The sequence below is a fragment of the Lampetra fluviatilis genome, chromosome 60 (assembly GCF_964198595.1).
Source record: "Lampetra fluviatilis chromosome 60, kcLamFluv1.1, whole genome shotgun sequence".
NCBI classification, from domain to species: domain Eukaryota; kingdom Metazoa; phylum Chordata; class Hyperoartia; order Petromyzontiformes; family Petromyzontidae; genus Lampetra; species Lampetra fluviatilis.
Window position 1 is genome coordinate 8,398,072 of NC_136334.1, and position 7,917 is coordinate 8,405,988.

The following is a 7,917-nucleotide window of genomic DNA, read 5'->3' on the forward strand; positions in this document are numbered from 1 at the left end:
GGACAACAACAACAGCAGCAGCAGCAATAATAATAGTCCTGGATGTTGCGTAGCCTCGCTTCACGCACATTCCACGTGTGCAGCTCTTCTCACAATCCACTGCTGGATGATGGTGACCTCAGACAAGAGTAACGACAATGCAGTTCTTTAGGAAGTGCTGATGGGTTGTGTTTGTATTCGACGTGTGTGTGTGGACTGCTTGAACCTCCCACTGGGAAAACACTCGAAAGCTCAATTACAACCTCTGAGCCTGACCTCTGAGCCCGACCTCTGAACCCTGAACCCGACCTCTGAGCCCGACCTCTGAACCCTGAACCCGACCTCTGAGCCCGACCTCTGAGCCCGACCTCTGAGCCCGACCTCTGAACCCGACCTCTGAGCCCGACCTCCGAACCCGGCGTCCTTTGCTCACGCCACTGCTGGCGGAAGCGCCATGGGCACACGGGGGTTCTTTGGCCACCTCTGCCGCGCTCAGCGGCTTGTTGCTGCACGAGGCCTGTGGCGTGAGGGAAGTGGACGGGAGATGGCCCAGGGGGAGGAGGTTCAGAATGGCCGTGTCCGTGACGTTGAGCCGGCACGGCTGAGATGCTGGGGGCAAGCCCTAGGACTGGCTGTGTCTATCTCAGGGTGTCTCTGACCGGACGTGTTGGAGGAGGTGAGATCACCCGCACTTTACCACACCATCCAATTTAAAGGGCTGTAATAGGAGCTAACCGCGGGTTCATTAAACAAATCAATAATGGGTTTGGTTTAATTGTCACCGGAGGGAACATTGTGGTGTTGAAACTTTGACCTGAGATTAATAAATAATTGGCCATTATTTTTAATTGTCTCTTCGTTACGTAACAATAATAATAACAACGGCGACGATGACGACGGCGGTGTTCGGCCACTTGTCAGTCAACTGCTGGATGGAGGCCTCCCTCGAGCCGTGTTGGCCGTGAGGGTGGCGGTGGTTCACCAAACTTCACCAAACTTCACCAAACTTCACGCCGACAGCGCCGTTTGGCGAGGGGAAACATCGACGAGGAGGTTGGCAGCAGCAGCAGGAGGTGGTGATGGGTGGGACGAGTGGTGTGGAGGGTGCAGGAGGAGGTGGTGATGGGTGGGACGTGTGGTGTGCAGGGTGGAGGATGAGGTGGTGATGGGTGGGACGAGTGGTGTTCAGGCTGCAGGAGGAGGTGGTGATGGGTGGGACGAGTGGTGTGGAGGGTGGAGGAGGAGGTGGTGATGGGTGGGACGTGTGGTGTGCAGGGTGGAGGAGGAGGTGGTGATGGGTGGGACGAGTGGTGTTCAGGCTGCAGGAGGAGGTGGTGATGGGTGGGACGAGTGGTGTGGAGGGTGGAGGAGGAGGTGGTGATGGGTGGGACGTGTGGTGTGCAGGGTGGAGGAGGAGGTGGTGATGGGTGGGACGTGTGGTGTGCAGGGTGGAGGAGGAGGTGGTGATGGGTGGGACGAGTGGTGTGCAGGGTGCAGGAGGAGGTGGTGATGGGTGGGACGAGTGGTGTGGAGGGTGGAGGAGGAGGTGGTGATGGGTGGGACGTGTGGTGTGCAGGGTGGAGGAGGAGGTGGTGATGGGTGGGACGAGTGGTGTGCAGGGTGCAGGAGGAGGTGGTGATGGGTGGGACGAGTGGTGTGGAGGGTGCAGGAGGAGGAGGTGATGGGTGGGACGAGTGGTGTGGAGGGTGCAGGAGGAGGTGGTGATGCGTGGGACGAGTGGTGTGGAGGGTGCAGGAGGAGGTAGTGATGGGTGGGACGAGTGGTGTGCAGGGTGCAGCAGGAGGTAGTGATGGGTGGGACGAGTGGTGTGCAGGGTGCAGGAGGAGGTGGTGATGGGTGGGACGAGTGGTGTGGAGGGTGGAGGAGGAGGTGGTGATGGGTGGGACGTGTGGTGTGCAGGGTGGAGGAGGAGGTGGTGATGGGTGGGACGAGTGGTGTGCAGGGTGCAGGAGGAGGTGGTGATGGGTGGGACGAGTGGTGTGGAGGGTGCAGGAGGAGGAGGTGATGGGTGGGACGAGTGGTGTGGAGGGTGCAGGAGGAGGTGGTGATGCGTGGGACGAGTGGTGTGGAGGGTGCAGGAGGAGGTAGTGATGGGTGGGACGAGTGGTGTGCAGGGTGCAGCAGGAGGTAGTGATGGGTGGGACGAGTGGTGTGCAGGGTGCAGGAGGAGGTGGTGATGGGTGGGACGAGTGGTGTGGAGGGTGGAGGAGGAGGTGGTGATGGGTGGGACGTGTGGTGTGCAGGGTGGAGGAGGAGGTGGTGATGGGTGGGACGAGTGGTGTGCAGGGTGCAGGAGGAGGTGGTGATGGGTGGGACGAGTGGTGTGGAGGGTGCAGGAGGAGGAGGTGATGGGTGGGACGAGTGGTGTGGAGGGTGCAGGAGGAGGTGGTGATGCGTGGGACGAGTGGTGTGGAGGGTGCAGGAGGAGGTAGTGATGGGTGGGACGAGTGGTGTGCAGGGTGCAGCAGGAGGTAGTGATGGGTGGGACGAGTGGTGTGCAGGATGCGGCATTGGAGAGGCACCCAGAGATCAGTGACCAAGGGGAAGAGAAGCCCAGAAGCCAGATGGGGGTGGTGGTGATGGTGGTGATGGTGGTGGTGATGGTGATGGTGGTGATAGTGAGTGGACTTGCCGATGACTGATACCAGCGGTGTCAAGATCGGCCTCTGTGGAGGAGGCTCGTGAAGGACGCTACTGGGCAGTTGGAGGTAGTCGCCCTCCAGCAACAACGGAGGGCGGAGGAGCGACGCTCACAACAACGAGCGGAGCGCCGGGTGGCTAAAGCGCAGCAAGTTGGCACAGTAAGGGGCACAGGTGGTGCATCAGCCAGTCATCTCGGTCATCTCAGTCAGTCGACCCGTGGCACCTGGGTCTGCCCCGTGACCTCCTGCCAGCGGGCGTTCGACACTTCACGTGGTCTCAAGGTGCACATGGCCTGGCACAAGCGTCGTGGTGACGTCACCGCCACTTAGTGGCGAATGGCGGTTGTTGGTGCTGGTGGTGATGGTGGGTGATGGTGGTGGTGATGGTGGCGGTGATGGTGGCGATGGTGGCGGTGATGGCGGTGGTGATGGTGGTGTACACACACACACACGTGTACACACACACACCACGTACACACACACACCACGTACACACACACCACGTACACACACACACACTCTGCATCGCCATAATCCCTGCGCACTGCGCTATACGCACACACGTGCACATACACACACACATACACACACGCGCACACACGGCGCCTGCAGCATCACACAGCACCACCATCGCAATCAGCCGCGAGTGTGACCCGCTGCTGGGTAGCGAACTCCATCGACTATACAACAACAACAGCAGCAGCAAGAACTCCTGCTGCCACCTACGCCCTTGTGAGCATCATCATCAGCAGCAGCATCATCAGCAGCTCGCGGCCATGATCTCCTCCTGCCCACGGGGCCGGTGAATCGAGGTGAGCGCGAAGCGGAGAGCGGAGAGGGAGTGGCGGCTGTAGCCAACCTCAACAAGAAGCAGCAGCAGTAGTAGCAGTAGTAGTAGCAGTAGTAGTAGCAGCAGTAGTAGTAGTAGCAGTAGTAGTAGCAGCAGTAGTAGTAGTAGCAGTAGTAGTAGCAGTAGTAGTACCAGCAGCAGTAGTAGTAGCAGCAGTAGTAGTAGCAGCAGTAGCAGCAGCAGTAGTAGTGGCAGTAATAGCAGTAGTAATACCAGCAGCAGCAGCAGTAGCAGCAGTAGTAGTAGGAGTACCAGCAGTAGTAGTACCAGCAGTAACAGTAGGAGTAGCTGTAGTAGCAGCAGCAGCAGTAGTCGTAGCAGTAGTAATAGCAGCAGCAGTTGTAGTACCAGCAGTAGTAGTACCAGCAGTAGTAGTACCAGCAGCAGTAGTAGTAGTACCAGGAGTAGTACCAGCAGCAGTAGTAACAGCAGTAGTAGTAGCAGCAGTAGTACCAGCAGTAGTAGCAGTAGTAGTACCAGCAGTAGCAGCAGTAGTAGTAGTACCAGGAGTAGTACCAGCAGCAGTAGTAACAGCAGTAGTAGTAGCAGCAGTAGTACCAGCAGTAGCAGCAGTAGTACCAGCAGTAGCAGTAGAAGTACCAGCAGTAGCAGTAGAAGTACCAGCAGTAGCAGCAGCAGCAGTCGTAGCAGTAGTAATAGCAGCAGCAGCAGTTGTAGTACCAGCAGCAGTAGTACCAGCAGTAGTAGTAGTACCAGGAGTAGTACCAGGAGCAGCAGTAGTACCAGCAGCAGCAGTAGTAGTAGTACCACCATCAGCAGCAGTAGTATCATCAGCAGTAGTAGTAGCAGCAGCAGCAGCACCAGCAGTAGTAGCAGCAGCAGTAGTAGTAGCAGCAGCAGTAGTAGTAGTACCACCATCAGCAGCAGTAGTAGCAGTAGTAGTAGCATTGCCACTCTCTCCACACTCACTCCGCTCTCTATCCACTCGTGCTGCTTCTTGTTAGCAGCAGTAGCAGCAGCAGTAGCAGCAGCAGTAGCAGCAGCAGCAGCAATAGTAGTAGTAGCAGCAGTAGTAGTAGCAGCAATAGTAGTAGTAGCAGCAGTAGTAGTAGCAGCAGTAGTAGCAGTAGCAGCAGTAGTAGCAGCATTGCCGCGCTCTCCACGCGTGCTGCTTCTTGTTAGCAGCAGCATCACGCTGCACCTGGCAGCTCTCGCTGCACCTGGCAGCTCTCGCTGCACCTGGCAGCTCTCGCTGCACCTGGCAGCTCTCGCTGCACCTGGCAGCTCTCGCTGCACCTGGCAGCTCTCGCTGCACCTGGCAGCTCTCGCTGCACCTGGCAGCTCTCGCTGCACCTGGCAGCTCTCGCTGCACCTGGCAGCTCTCGCTGCACCTGGCAGCTCTCGCTGCACCTGGCAGCTCTCGCTGCACCTGGCAGCTCTCGCTGCACCTGGCAGCTCTCGCTGCACCTGGCAGCTCTCGCATCTTGGGGACCATTTGTATTGCCGGTATCGAAATGATGGAAGAGGAGCATCTTGTCACCCGCATCCTTGCTGCAAAGAGATAAAACATCACCATCATCATCATCATTATTATTTTAGTCATCATTGCGATCCTAATTCGTTGCTTTTTGCTCCGATTAACATGTTTCTTGCTTCGCTTTGCCGTACTTGCTCTGCTCCTCACCGTTATCGTTGAGGTGACGCGTCACCAGCGCACACTAACTCCGACAAACTAAACTCATCCTGCCCTCTGCGGAGCTCGCACCGGGCGAGATAAAAACCCTCCGCTTCGGAGCCGTGGCCCCCAGGGCTGAACGGCGGCATCGGAGGCGACTGCCCCGGGCCCCGCACTTTGGGGGGTGGGTCACGTTTCGACGTCGCGGTGTGAGGGTTCTGGTTTAGCTTGAAGGCGTTGGAGGGGGCCCCACGCGGGGCGGTTTGTCCCTGGCCCCGCCTCCCACGTGGGCGGCCCCGCTTCAGGCTTGTTCTGTCAACTGCTGGGTGGACGAGGTCCCTAAATACCCCCCCTCCTCCACCATCCCCCCCTCCTCCACCATCCCCCCCTCCTCCTCGCCCATTACCCCCCCCTCGCCCATCCCCCCCCTCCTCCCCCATCCCCCCCCTCCTCCACCATCCCCCCCCCTCCACCATCCCCCCCTCCTCCACCATCCCCCCCCCCTCCACCATCCCCCCCCCTCCACCATCCCCCCCCCTCCACCATCCCCCCCCCCTCCACCATCCCCCCCCCTCCTCGCCCATTACCCCCCCCCTCGCCCATCCCCCCCCCTCCTCCCCCATCCCCCCCCTCCTCCCCCATCCCCTCCCTCCTCCACCCCCTCCTCCTCCACCCCCCCCTCCTCCTCCCCCATCCCTCCTCCTCCCCCATCCCCTCCCCCCAAGTCACCGCCGGGCACGAGCAGCCCAACTCGCGGCTCCGCTCCTCCTGGAGAGCGCCCGGCCCCTCCCCCCCCCAGTCTCGGCAGCATGGCCAGAGAGCTTCCTTGGCCAAGTTGGCAGGGCCGATTTATCAACCCAAGTTGCTCGCCGCGACAATTACCCGGCGGCTTTAAACCCCGCGACATTAATAATTATCCTCGCGCAGAACCATAAATGCCACAAACCCCTGCTCCAGCCAGCCACTCTAATTATAAGGCAAATAAATAGGTACAATCGACGATGTGGGTTTTTATTTTATTTAGAAAAGCCCAAATTCTCCCGGCTCGCGTGAATGAGGAGTCCCTGCTGCTGCCGCCACCACCAACCACGTGGGCGCGCAGATCGCACGCGAGGCAACTCCGGCAGGACGCAGCGGTGGGAATGGCGGTAGCGGTGGATTGGTCCTGATGATGGTGACGACGATGACGATGATGACGGCGACGACGACGACGATGGTGATGATGATGATGAGAGCCAACACACCTACTTGCTGTACTGCCAACCAGCGAGTTTGTCGTCCCATAGCCGAAAACGATCTGTAGGTGATCCACCAACCCAACCTCCTTTGTTGCAGGTTCAGAGAGTGAGTGGGTGGGTGAGTGGGTGGGTGAGTTAGTGAGTGGGTGAGTTAGTGAGTGGGTGAGTTAGTGAGTGGGTGAGTTAGTGAGTTGGTGAGTGAGTGGGTGGGTGGGTGAGTGAGTGAGTGGGTGGGTGAGTAGGCGAGTGATTGAATTAATGAGTGGGTGGGTGAGTGAGAATTGAGAGTGGGTGAGTGAGTGAGTGGGTGAGTAGGCGAGTGATTGAATTAATGAGTGGGTGGGTGAGTGAGTATTGAGAGTAGGTGAGTTAGTGAGTGGGTGGGTGAGTGAATGAATGGGTTTGTGGGTGAGTTCGTGGGTGCGTGAGTGTGTTGTGTGGTGGCCCAAGACGGTGTGGGCGAGTGGCAGGGTGATTCAGGCAGCGATTCCCGGGGGCTCCCCCTCTGCCCACGCGTCCTCGCTCGGCGTGGACGCTGCCGTCGATGCCGTTACCCGGCCCCGTCACGGCGCCCCGGGGGGTGACGCATTCACCGCTGGCTTTGAGCCAGCGGTGAATGGGGCTCTCGAGTGGGCTGAGGATGCACGCCGCGGGTTCTCATTTGTGAATCAATGCGGCTACTGTAGGCGCATGAATAGGCGCACCTTTATTAGTCGTAGTAGGCGCTTCATCATGGCCGTGTCCGAGATGGTAAACCGGCGCTGTTGAGATTCTGGGATTCGTATTTCCGAGCCTTGGGTCTGGACGTCTCGCTCTTCGGGGTCGATAATGGCCTCTTCTGAGACGCTGAGCGCTGAGAGCTGAGAGCCTGGGTTCAAGCTCTGGGTTCAAGCTCTGGGTTCTAGCTCTGGGTTCTAGCTCTGGGTTCAAGCTCTGGGTTCAAGCTCTGGGTTCAAGCTCTGGATTCTAGCTCTGGGTTCAAGCTCTGGGTTCTAGCTCTGGGTTCTAGCTCTGGGTTCTAGCTCTGGGTTCAAGCTCTGGGTTCAAGCTCTGGGTTCAAGCTCTGGGTTCTAGCTCTGGGTTCAAGCTCTGGGTTCAAGCTCTGGGTTCTAGCTCTGGGTTCAAGCTCTGGGTTCAAGCTCTGGGTTCAAGCTCTGGGTTCTAGCTCTGGGTTCTAGCTCTGGGTAGGGGCTGGCTGTCCTGGATTGCTGGATACGCAGACGGACACACAAAGACAAAGATCCCCCATGTAACCTGGACAGACTTTTACAGGCAAGTGCTGTTAGCGAGCACCTTTCAAGGCCAGCACATCACACGAGGGGGTGGGTGACCAGCACCACTCCCGGCCGCCTTTGTCTCCCCCAGTGGCGATGTTTACCCTCCGCACCGGGTACTCGTTTGAGGCTGAGTCGACCTAGGGGAAGGAGGCCCCGGACCGGTCGAGATAAACGTCGCCGGTGGCCGTGAGCGGGAGTCGAACTCGGGTCTCCGCTCTCCCCGCAGACGCAGAGCCCCAGGGGCGGCAGTGAGGGGCGCCCTGCCGGTCGGGTG

At 58.9% G+C, this 7,917-nt stretch overlaps 1 long non-coding RNA gene across 1 annotated transcript in view; it reads left to right on the plus strand.

The window, feature by feature from the left end:
* The window catches only part of LOC144951020 (uncharacterized), a 9,540-nt gene extending 1,627 nt beyond the window's left edge, over positions 1-7,913 (plus strand). Inside the window, exon 3 of the long non-coding RNA XR_013640450.1 lies at positions 7,870-7,913. This is a non-coding gene — a long non-coding RNA (uncharacterized LOC144951020). The remainder of the gene's footprint in view (positions 1-7,869) is intronic.
* The last annotated feature ends 4 nt before the right edge of the window (positions 7,914-7,917 follow it).